The sequence below is a fragment of the Sceloporus occidentalis genome, unplaced genomic scaffold (assembly GCF_023333645.1).
Source record: "Sceloporus occidentalis isolate IW3139 unplaced genomic scaffold, rSceOcc1.0.p SCAF_3, whole genome shotgun sequence".
NCBI classification, from domain to species: Eukaryota; Metazoa; Chordata; class Lepidosauria; order Squamata; family Phrynosomatidae; genus Sceloporus; species Sceloporus occidentalis.
In genome coordinates, this window is record NW_028316983.1 from 172,365,808 (window position 1) to 172,379,105 (window position 13,298).

A 13,298-nucleotide genomic window follows, 5' to 3' on the forward strand; every position below is an offset into this window, starting at 1 on the left:
TAATCAAAATGTCATGGCATTTTCACCCAGTGAGTCCGGGTTCCAGTATAGTGGTATGGATTTATGTCTGTGACAGAAACATGAAAAAAGTGCATTATCTTCTAACAATTTAAATTTAAAGAAAAGAAAAGAAAGATTTATTTTGTAACCAAAGTGTTTTTATAAAGAGATTCAGTTGTAGTCCAGTTTATCACAGTGACAAAGACATTTTGTGAAAGAAGACAAACTGAAATTTAAAGCCTGAAAGCAGACAATCAGAATGCTGAATGTTTATGGGCAGAAAGAAGTTACAGTGGCTGTGTTATCAACTTGATGCACATGCTAGCTTATGGCCAGCAGACTGTGCTCCTGACTGCCTGTGCTGCATTCTGACTAGGTTCTCTCTTAAAATGGCTGACACATGGTGACAACAAGTAGTTATCTCCAATGTAGCAAAGGTAAGGCTGCATATCCAGTACATACACAGCACCTTATGGGCAGAAATAGTCTGGGGGAAAAAAAGTCTTTTCCTCACCAAATTATCTACTGTTACGATCCTGACAAATATTTCCCAGGAAGAAGCTCCATTGAACTAATTGTAGCTTACTTCCAATGTATTATTGTTATTATTATTACTAGCATCATCAATATTATCATTGCCGTTGTCATTGAATTGTACATGATGCTTTACAAGTAAAAGAACAACAAAACATTTTCCTGATCAAATCTAGCAGATATTGCTTCTTCTTCTTTCCCTCCTTTTCCCCTTAGAAGCTTTCCAACTTCTAAAAAATGCTGGCGGAGCACTGCTGGGATCCAGCTGGGACCTGGGCTGATGGCGGCCGGCAATTCGGTGGTGATTTAGTGTGTGATAATCCCCACCTCCATCCCACATCCCGGCATCAGCCCAGGAGGCTGGAGCTAGTTTAAAATTCTAAGCGATAATCTCCATGGAAGCCACCAGCCACCACGGAATGTGTGCAGTTCTGAACACAAAGAATGGTGTAGGTTCAGGGTGTGAAACTTCAGAGGGCCCAGGGACCAATACTATACCAGGGGCCCCACCATCTCTTTTCAATGACACCAGAAATGGAGTTCCCCTTCTAACTTCTTTGCTCCCACAGGCTTTCATTCTCCCCCAAAAAGTGCCAGGAGCACACAGAGTGTTTTAAATTGTGCTTCCCTGAGGCTTTCTAGAGTACAGTTCTTCATTTTTTTGTGTAAAAATGTTGAAGAGGCACTAGTGGAATGGAGCCTTTAGGTGTCCAGAGGTTGTAAAAACAGGTGTCAGGGACCAGATGTTGTTGTTGCTGTGTGCTTCAAGTTGTTCCTGACTTATGGCGACTCTAAGGTGACACTACCATGGGTTTTTCTTGGCAAAATGTGTTCAGAGGAGGTTTGTCATTGCCTTCCCCTGAGGCTAAGAGAGTGTGACTTGGCCAAGGTCGCCCTAGTGAGTTTCATGGCTGAGCTCAGATTCACACCTTGGTCTCTAGTCATGGTCCAACACTCAAATCACTGCACCATGCTACCCACACCTTATGTCGGGGACATCACTAGGGGTGTGTGAGAAGTGCAACCCACACTGGATGACACTGGGCTGCCTTCTGGGTCTGGCAGGTCTGCTGGCTGGGCAGTAAAGAGAGTCATCTCCCACTCTTCCAGCAACTCTGCCATATACAGAAAAGCTGCAGGGCAGCAGGAGCAGCCTATCTCCACCAGCAACCATGGTGAGACTGGCTGGGTGATAAAGAGAATTGCTTCTTTTCCCCAGCCAACCAGCAACAATGCCAAAATCAGAAAAGAGAGGAGGAGGGTATTTAAAATGATCTGCACTGAGTGTAAAATATGCTATGGTAGGTGTGCCACTGTCTTATGTAGAGAAACTGGATCATGCCTTGCAGAGGGCAACTAGCATGAAGAAGAGTCTGGAAACAGAGTCCCATAGAAGAGAGGATTAAGAAGAGATATGACAGTAGTTTTCCAATATTAGATGGACTGTTGCTCTAAAATTGCTTCAGAGAGCATGACTGGAAGCTTGAGGAAGGGAAGTAAGCAAATTACAGCTGAATATTATAAGAAACTTTCGCTGCATAAGAGCTGTTCAATAAGGGGAAAAGGACTAGGCTGATATTTAACCCTCATGCATCAAGTTAAAAAAAGAGAGAAAAGGTGGCTTTATGTGAGTTGTGGAGTATATTCTGAGCCCAATGAGAATTCTAATATGCCAAAGGGTATAAAAATGCCTTCATGCCCAGATAAGTATTTGTGTGTGCAAGCTGTTCCACCTGAAATTTGAGATTCAGAAAACAGAAGCTAGAATAAAATAAAATCTGACCAAACAAAACAAAATAAAATGTACTCTTCTAGATTTGTTGTATCAGTTTTTGGCCCAGACATTTCATATGTTAGTAGAAAAACAATCTGTATGTCACAAATGGCTGAAATTTGGGGACGTCTACTGCTGTGGAGGGGGCAGTGTTGTACAATGCCTATATTGTAGGACTAGTTCTTTGTGATTCCTAGAATAAAACATGACTTGGGGGAATAAAATATTCTGTCCTAATACATGAGGGTTAAGCAGAGGGTATTCAGCCATCTGCTAGGGACTCTGCAGTTGCAGCCTGCATTGTAGATTCTGGATTCTTTAACAACCATGAAAGGAAGAAACATATGTAACTGATATTTAAAAGCAACAAAACATCACAACATCCAGTGAATGCTCTGCGGTGCCTCCAGGGACAACACAGTCTTTTAGACCAATATCTGTGGACCAGAGGCAGCTCATGAAACAGTCACACAATTAATAACTTGTGGATTTTAACTAAATGAAGTTAGCAATTTAAATAAGTATTTAACAGGAAGTACATGTTCGGCAATGAAAGTCAGCAGTTCTGAGAACACAGGAGGAACAAGGAAATTCCTTATATGATATTTCCTATATAAGGAATACCCACATGTATAAGAAGTTTTAAAATAGCATTCGTAATAGTAGAGTTTATTATTCTTCAGGCTGAAATAACAGCAATTCCCTTCCGTTCCAGACAGTATAGCAATAGAGAGGGATTATGGGAACTGCAGTCCAGTGACATTTGAATAGCTGCACTTTTCCCATCTTGTAAGCACTCCAATATCCCCACAATTCATTTTGATACCTCTATATTTTCTATATTGCTCCTATGGATGCCAGCATGTATTTTTGGGGTTGTGATAATCTTTAAACACCCAAAGGGTTGTACATGAACGAGGCATGTAGACCTCAAGACATGTCAATGACTTAAGTGAGACAAAGGATTTTATTGCACAGGCCTCAGAGGACATGCCCGGAGCGGAACGGAAGGGAGCGGGAAGGAAACGGAACGGGCGAAAAAGCATATTACTGCATGGGAGAATGCCGCTGATGCTACCGGAAGTTCCCGATCCTCCATCCGTCCCACAGCAGCTGATTTTCAAGAACTGTTCGGAACTGTTCTTGAAAATTGGCTACTGTGGGACAGGTGGGGAATGGATTGGGAACTTCCGACAGCATTGGTGATGTTCTCCTGTGTGGTAATATGCGTTTTTTGCCCATTCCATTCCCTTCCTGCTCCCTTCTGTTCCACTCCAGGCTCGTACTCCAAGTCCCATGTGATAAACTCCAGAGACAAAGGATAAAGGACTTGGAAGAGATCCTCCTCCGTGGCTGCTCCTAGACCGTAGAACTCTCTTCTATGGGCGGTCTCTTTTAGCTGGAAGCTGAAGCCTTTTCTATTTAGGCAGGCTTTTGGTGGATGAATTTTACTTGTGTGATGTGCTGTCTTAATGCTTTGCTGGATTTTACTGGTTTTAACTATGCTGTTTTTAACTTATGTTTTAATGGTAGTTTTATTTAATTATTTTTAAGCTTTTGAGATCTATGAACTTTTTCACACCGGGAAAACTGGAAGGTTAAAGTAGGGCCAGGGCAGGGTCATCCAGGGCATTAGGGACAAGTTCACAGATGCTTTCAACATGATGCTGCACGCAATCAGGACAGAATCCAGGGAGAATGTGAGGGGAATCAAGAAATAAGCAAATTCACAAAACTACCATATTTGCATATCCATTTTGCTTGCGAATTCACTCCCTTCCCGTAATGGCAGCCATCAGAAAACAAAGCCTCCAGATGCCTTCTGTTTCCAGATTTCCCAGGGTCCCTTGCTTTATGGAGAATGCTTTCTTCTTAAAGGAAGACACACACACTCCCCTCTTTCTTTCGTCAACTGCTTTCTCCTTCCTCCTGCAGGCTCTAAGTAAAGGCACAGCTGGTGAGAGATGACAGAGGGAGAGAACGTTTTGGCATTCCTACTGGACAGGAGGGAGAAATGGAGGACATGTCCTGGAAAAGGAGGGCATCTGGGAATATCAGCCCTCTGTGGGATCAGGCAGGCTTATGGATCCAGCCCCCTCCTTTTTCTCCCTCTTGTGTGTATGCGTGTGTCTTTGTGTGTGATTTTACGGAGGATTCCTCCCTGGTTTCCCCTCCCTCTCTGGGGCATGTGAGCGGGGGCACTTGTGGAAATGACAGTTTGGAGCATGTGCAGAAAAGATATTTCTAAGCTGGCAATGGGGATTTGTCTTCACCCGTTTAGCCAAATTCACTAAGTAATGGGCCTTTAACCCCTTGTTGTCCTCTTGTGTCTGATAACCATTAGCAAATGGGCTTGCTTTTCTGGTATGCCACCATTTTAAGCATTTTTTGGATGGAAGCACATAGCTCCCCATGTGAAAAAGTCCTATGTTTTAGTTCTGTCTTTTTAAATTATTGTAGGCTGCCTGGAACTCCATTTTGGGAGAAAGGTGACTCTCTTAAATAAAATTATAAATAAATAAATGGAGTTTGCTAATAGATGCGATTTTCCCCTCACCCCGCACTCTGCATTTCCTACTGAAATGGAAAAGTGAAGGATGGGTTTTGCCTTGTATGTGCTGTCAAAAAATAACCACAGAACACCAACATGGGAGAAAGGCCACAACTTTATTAAACCATTGGTAGGGTTGGCACAAAGCATAAGGTCAGGATCTGTGCAATCAAACAACCCACTGTTGTTTGATTATCCAAAGCCGGGTCCCTACCCGGTGCTTGGGATGACCTAGGGGCTAAGGAACACCGCTTGAGCGCAAACCATGCCTTGCGTTCCCCAATTCACAAAGCCCCTAGTCACCGGGAGGCGCACCTGCGTTCTGGCCCCCGCAATGGCCAAACGCCCTCGCTCATCGCCCCCGGGTACCTTGTGACTCCCAAACCAGAACTCCATAGCCCTGGTACCACCAACGTTCAGATCCTGGCCTATGCTGCCGAACAGTTGTGACAAAAAACCACCTGAAACAGCGGTGGGCGGGCGGGAGAAGCTCAAGGCTACCTCCCTTTCAATGCTTCGCTCCGTCCCTGTTCGGAGCCAAGCACCGACTGAGGAGGAGAGGCCTCCGAACAGCAATTTATACTGTTCGGCCCCTCCCCTCTGCGTGAAATTGTGGGGCCCCGCCCCCAAGGCCGAGCCCACCAATGGGCAGCCTTGGAGGACCGGAAGCTCCGCACCAGTGAGTCCGGCTCCTAGAGTGTCCTGGACCGGAAGGGCCGTCCCTTCCGGCCCCTCAACCAATCAGGAGCTGGACAAGCCCCAGAGCACTCTGGGGCTTGTAGTTTTTTGCCGCTTGACAGCGGCAAAGCAGTGTGCCCCTGCATTGGGGCGACTGCTTTTTCACCAACAGATTAAACAAGACTTCACTCCTCCTTTATGTCCTATTGTGTTTCCAAGTACTCTTCCTGTCCACACATTTTGGGGTGTCCCAGACTCTGGCCTGAGTCAGACGACCAGGAAGTACTGTCATGGGATCAATAGTAGGGTTAGGGAGTGCGCAGCAACCACACACTCCCTGTTCCTACTACATGTGGGTGCCACCATGATTATGCGCATATCCATGATGTGTCCTGTGCAACGCGTCCAAATGGCATGTTGCCCAGGACATGTCACTGTGCTGCTGGAGGGTGCTTATGGTGCCTTACCAGCAGTGCGGAAAGGAGCTCCTTTTTGGTGCACACATTGTTGGTGCAGCAACCGCACAGCTGCACCAACGATGCAGAGAAAGGGGGCCGCCCCTTTCCTTTGTCCCTCTCCTCTGTAGGGCCGGGGTGTCCGGGGGCATGAAGCCCTAAGGACACCCCTTTTCCAGGCCATGGAGAAGCGGCATTTTGTCCCTCTGTCACTGATTTGTCAAGTCAATCATGCTACCAATGACCAAAATAGTCCTTTTTGATTTCTGGATTCACAGTCAACCACTTTGGAATCCCTTTTTTGATCCTTCCAAAGGGCTATTAAGTCTTTAGCCTGAAGCTGATTTTAAGGTATAAATATGGGTAGAAACCCATAGCTTCTTTGTATGCAATTTGGCCAGCACACAGTCAACCCTCCCAACTGTGTTCTGTGACTGCTGCCCTCAGACTCCCATCTGAGCTGCTCTCTTCATGCTTGGCACTCAGTCTACCCCCAGGTTGCATTCCATGACTGTTGCCCTCAGACCTCCTGGTCTGAGCCATTCCTGCTTTCCGTGGACCCGTCTTCGAGACAGGTAGCTATTACCCGCAATCCAGCATTCAGTCTCTGCTATCTCCTTTCATGTTTCCATTTCAGTTAGCCCTGAATGTTAGACTGAATTATTCTAGAGTGCGTGTTCTTTCATATTTCTGCCAAACAAGCTATCTTAGTTCACTCATGCCTGGAGTTTCTATCAGCTAGTACTGGTATAAATAGGTGCTTCTGGTCCTAAAATATTACCCATCCTTTCACAAGCCAAAATAACATTCCCCAACATATTTAAGACAGACTGCTGTTATAACGGAGACTCTCCAACCTCCATGCCGTTTTGGGTAACAACCCTTGCATTAAAATATATGGTTTCTGGTTGCTCCATTATTTTATTATTTTCTTTTTGGACATAATTGTCTGGTAGCTTCTAAAGTGAATACAAAGCCCCCTGATGGTTTTCCTAACACACTCTTTGTTAAAAACCTGGATGTTTTACATTGTATACAGACACAACACTGATGGACTTGCAGGTACCATTTTGCTTCATAAAGAATGGTTTTAAAACATGCTTTTAAATGCGACAGTTTCCCTAGTGTAATCACAGGTGAAGCCGTAATTGGAGTCATAATGTTGAGATCCGGGTTTCTGTGTCTGTGTTTTTAAAATTGTTTTAACAAATAATTTTTGTAGACTAGATGGCTGGCAAAAAGCACTGTTGTTGATAGCTTTTTTCAAAAGGTGCTTAACATTAGCTTTCAATGACAGTTCTTCCTAATAGTGAGGTAGTCAGTTGGAGATGATGGATAAAAATTATCCACAAAAGAGATGCAGTTCTCCTCCTAATGTCTTACCTGGATTGCAGAATAAAGATTCTTGGGACAGTGGAGATGCTTTTTGGGTGTTATAATAAATGATATAAGAAGGGCAATTGCGATAGAGTATATTTGTGAGTTCCAGATTTGCAACAATTATACTGATGCACATTAACACCAGATAAGCAGTTTGTTGGTAGGCATTGTCAAAATGGGTTGTTTTTGCTTACCATTAGTAAATTAGCAATAGAAAGAGGTAATGAAGTACCCATCCAATGGGACACTTGATATTTATAGATAAAAGCTTTGTTAAGCCAGAAATTGCTATAAATAAAGAAGGCTGGCACTGTATTGACTTCTCTAGAGGTTCCATCAAATATCTGTACTATTTCTTCATTTATTATTTGATAATTTTATCAGTCATCCCACTGCCGTAGAGCCTAAGGCAATATACAAATTATATAAAGCAACAATAAAAGTTTTGGCTTGTAAACTCACAGAATAAAATACTCTATTCACTGTAATAAAATTAAGTTAAGAGAAAGCAACATCAAAAGATGTAATCAAAGGTATTTTTTAAAACAAACATGATAAGGGTTTTTGTTTCATTGAAGAGACTGTGGTCTCATTTTACTGTTTTAAAAGCATCTTTTAATGTTTTCTTAGGCTGTGGTTGATATAACCATAGCAGTAATACAGTGATCTTTAAATTTATATGCTTGAGGTATTCCTTTGAAGCTTCAGTATCATTTTTATGTGGCATAGTGTAAAAGTAGACGAATGAATGGGGTAGGCCCCAAAGTATTGTTGGACTTCATATTGGCTCAACAAGTCTGGGGTTATGGATTTCTCTGGCACGGGAGATTGTAGGTCAAACTGCATTATTTCTACAGTGTAGATGCACCCTAAGAGAGCATTTAGAAATAATATACCACTTTAACTGTCATGGCTCCATCCTACAGAATCCTGGGATTTGTAGTTTTTTGAGGCACCAGCACACTTTGGAGCCAGCATACAAGGCTAAAGACCTTGTAAAACTACAAATCCCAGGATTCCATAGGACGGAACTACAGAACTTAAAGTGGTGACAAGCTGCATTTTTACTACAGTGTAGATGCACACTAGGCTACCCCCCTGCTCTCCTTCTACCAACAGGTAACTACTTTTTTTATTTTGGAAAAAGCATTTGGTGACCGAGTGGCCATGTGGAAAAGTTTTTAATGAAGTGTCTGTGCTGCATTTTTATTGTTGTTGTCATTGTTATAAATGATATAATATTGTTTTAAAGTATCAATATTTTAATATGTCATAAACACAGAATCATAGAATCTGACAGGTGGAAGGGACTTTAAGGGTCATCTATTCCAACCCCCTGCCATGCAGGAATACATAACTATAGTATTCTTGAATGATATCCATTCAAACTCTGTTTAAAGAACTCCAAGGAAAGATAGTCCTCTTTGCTCCCTATGATAGTGTATTCTATTGTTAGAAAGCTTTTACAGTAAATAATATTCCTAATATTAAAAGGAATTTCTTTTCTTATAATTTGAGTCCATCTGTTTGTGTTCTGTCACCTGGAGCAGCAGAACACAAGCTCACTCCATCTTCAATATGACATCCCTTTGGATATTTAAAGATGGCAAAATATCCAAAGGGTACTTTGATCTTGAAAGCTTATCAGGGTCAGCCCTAGTTAGTACTTGGATGGGAGAACTCCAATGAATTCCAGGTGCTGTAGGTTATATTTCAGAGGAAGGAAGTGACAAAACTACTTCTGAGTATTCCTTGCCTAATAAAACCATATGCAATTGATGGGATTGCTATGACAGGTGACTTGAAGGCACATATACACACACACCATGTCACTTCTCAGTCTTTTTTTCAAGCTAAACATACCCAACACCATAAGGCGTGTCACACTTTTTTTTACAGATTTTTAGCTCAGGTAAGCTCTTTTAATTCAAGTGCTATCCAGCTTAAGTCCCATTGAAAGAAAAGGAGGATCATAAACAAACAAATAAATAAACAAATATTTAACAATGTCCAGCTGACCAATGTTCCTTATTCCAATCTAAAGGAAAATAATGTAACATCTGATTACCATTCCCAAAGGTGGTCTAGCTAGTTCCATCCTTGCTGAGTGTCCAACATGCCATCAGAACTGTATTAACTTGGTGAGTCTTATGGCTTTTAAAATTCTGTTTCTTTTCTGTTGTATACTGCAGTTGTAAATATTGTACATTGCTTTCAGAGGGCATTGATGGATATAAAAGAAATTTCTTAATGCAATCCACCCACCCATCCATTCTGTTATATTATAAACAGTGCAATGCTATACTGGTCTACTTAGAAGTAAAATCTATTGTTTCCAAAGATGCTTCCAGCTAAGTATGTATAGCAGGGCTGGGAGTCTTGTGGTTTTGCAGATTTTACTGGACTACATGTCTCAGCAGCCCAAGCCACCACAGACAATGGAAAGGAAAGCTGGGAGCTACAAGTCAATAGCATCTGGAGGGTCACACAATTTCCACCCTATGATATAGGACCAGAGGCTAGTTTTAAAACAAAACAAAACAAAAAATTGAAATCCACAGGCATCCAAGTGCTGTGTATGCAGCATTCCATGGATGCACTTGGGCATTTCAGGCTCTTCTTCCTACTACAGCCCACCAAGGTATTGCTATATTTCCTATGCACAAACGGAGGAGGATTATCATGCTATGCCAGGGTAGTTACACACAGATCTCTCGCCACATGCCAACACCCATACTGATGGCCATTTTCTTACTTTCAAAATAATCTAGATATTCTTTTCATGTCCACAGAACCACCAGTTAGACCCCCACTGCCTATTTAAAATGCACAAAAACCATATTCCAGCTACCTAAATAAACATTTTTGAAATGATTTTTATAGGGCCATCAAGTTATTTGCAAAAACAACACTATGTGCAGGCTAGCCTTATTTTTTTTATCAGTACTGCAGCACAGAGGTTTAAGGCTATGTGCCTAAGAGTTAAGGTTTAAAGCTTCCTCTGCACTATGATCCTCACTCCCCCACCTCTCAGCACCTCATCCTGTTGCAAATAGTGATAGAAGAAAAATCTTCCATTGGCTTCATGGGAGATTTTTCTTCTGTTGCTATTTGCAGTATAAGAAGGGGTCTCCCCTCCTCTAAATGGAGAGCAGGGTTAAACCTCCCCAATGTACTAATGGAGAGTAGGCATAAACCTCCCCTGTGCATGTGATGCGTGTCTGACAATGATGTGTGTATTCCAGGGGTGCAGCTATGGGTGGAAGCAAAATGAGGGCATTGCCTCTCCCAAATAAGTGCCCCCCCCCCAATTGCTAGTTTTGCAGACCTTTTCCAAGTCAGGCTCCACATTTCTAGCCTTGCAGAAAGTGAGACACTGAAAATAGGTCACACCTAAAATTCTTATATTTGCCCTGTTTGCATTTCCTCAGTAACACTGCCTCCTCCTTTCCTTTGGATGCCTAAACTGTATTTCTAAATGCTCAGCTGAAGTTTTAAATGACTGCAATGCTAGAAATTTGGGAACCACATGAAAGTTTCACTGCAGAAGGCAGAATCCATATTTGGAGGAGCAAAGCCCCAGTATTGGGAGGGGTGTGTGACTGAGAGAGCGAGATGGTGACCAAAAGTGTTAAATTCTGTACCAGATTTCAGGACCACACTAGACATAATACAAACAGTCTTGTTCCTGCGCATATAGAAACAGAGGAAAGCTGTAATGTTAACAAGAGATTCTCACAGAGGATGGCTTCTTGTTGTAGTTATGTGTCTTCTTATCTGTTATGGAATGTCCCAAAAGTAAAAAGGTGTCATTTTTGTTCTCTTTGTGTTTGCTTTATTTTTGTGTTATTTCTGTTTTGCCGAAACATCGTGTGAAAAAACTCCCGCATTTGCATTTTTTCTCCTTTAAATTTACTTTAAATCCCATTTCTGAGTGGGATTCCTCTAGTGTGATAACATCCATAGGTTCACAGAGTGTGACTTGCCCACAGTCACCCAGTGGGTTTTCATAGCTGAATGGAGTTGTGAATCCTGGCTTCCCAGAGACTAGTACTCAAGCTGCTACACAATATTGGCTCTGTAAAGATGACATAGGGATGCAATGGCTTAGTGGTTAAGATGCCAATTCTGATGTCTGGAAGATCAGAAGGTTGGCAGTTCGGGTCCTGAGAGTTTGAAGGGGTGAGCTCCTGTCACTAGTCCCAGCTTCTGCCAACCTAGAGGTTCGAAAGCATTCAAATGCAAGTAGATAAATAGGTACCCACTTCGGTGGGAAGGTAACAGTGTTTGGTGCAGTCATGGTGGACACATGACTACTGGTGTAGTCTTCAAACAATGCTGGCTCTTTGGCTTAGTAACAGAGTGAGTACCACCCCCTACAGTTAGTTACAACTAGACATTCATGTCAAGAGATTATCTTTACCTTTAAAGATGGCATAGCCTGAGAAAGTAACTTTGTGTACTACAACTCACAGAATTCCCCTAATGCCCATGCAACTAGGGTTTTGGGGAGTTACAGTTTATAATGTAACTTTCCCAAGTTCTGCAGGTAGTGGAGCTGCAGCTTTCCTGGCACATACAGAGGGTTACATTTCACAAGTAGCAAATAAGGCACTAGGGGGCTGGACAGATGGGGGGGGGAAGGGGTGGACAGAGGCCACCCCTTTATCCCCTGCATTGGTGCCGGGGCGACTGCATGTCACAGCAATGATGCGCTCAGAAAAGGGAACTGTAAAATGCGTCCTCTTTTTCTGCCCCTGCCTAGGTGCCATTAACGCCCTGGAGGGGTGCGGTTACGTTTACCACACCCCTCCAGGGCGCACAATGCACATCATTAGTGCACATGCCATCTGAAGGCACAAGCACCAAAATGGCACTGGGAGAGTGCGGTAGGGCTCGGGAGCGTGGGGATGCTCCACTCTTCCAAGACCTTAAATCGGCCCCAGGACAGCACTTTTTGCCCATCTGTATCTGGCCTATATTTGTTTCTTCTATACTATATGCTTTCATACACCAGTTTCATGTTATGATCTTTGGAATAGCGGTATATAAATAAAACAAATTATTATTATTATTATTATTCTCTTTACTGAATAAATTAAAATCTCTGCCTACGAAAATTAGATACCAGGGAACCAGTTCAACTGCAGCCATTGTCCATCATGTTTTCTTTTTGCAGGAATAATAATTAACCACAGTCCCTACCCCAAAAATGAAATGGTATTTAATAATAATAATAATAATAATAATAATAATAATAATGATAATACTTTCTTTGCAACTTCTCCTCAAGGCTTCAGATGGGGTACAACACATTAAGACACAATTAAAAATACATCAACTCAGTTAATGTATTTAACACAGTTAAAATACAATACTATAAAATCTTTAAGATATAAGAGCTCATATACAGAGTAAAAAGTCATGATTTAAAATTGACTGGATATGCCTGCAGGAAGAGATGTCTCTTTAGTGCTGCTTTAAATACAATCAGCATTTTCAGCTGTCTTATCTCTCCCAGCAGGCCATTCCATAGTTTGGGGGCAGCAAATGAAAAAGTCATCTGGGGCCTGTTACAGACTGCCAAAATAAAGCTGCTTCGGGTCTCTTTGGAGGTATGCTGTTTAAATGATTCATGCATCCCAAGAATCCGGAAGCTGCACCAAAGCTGCACTCCAGTGCTTAAGAATGGAGTGTGGCTTTGGCGCGACCTCCGGACTCTTAGGACCCATGCATCATTTAAATAGCATACCTCCAAAGAGACCCGAAGCAGCTTTATTTTGGCAGTCTGTAACAGGCCTAAGAAACCATTTCCAGTCTAGTCCTGGCTGGTTGGAGCAAACATTTCCCAGAGGACAGGGCAGATTGTATGGGAGAAGGCCATCCTGAAGATAATAATAATAATAATAATAATAATAATAATAAT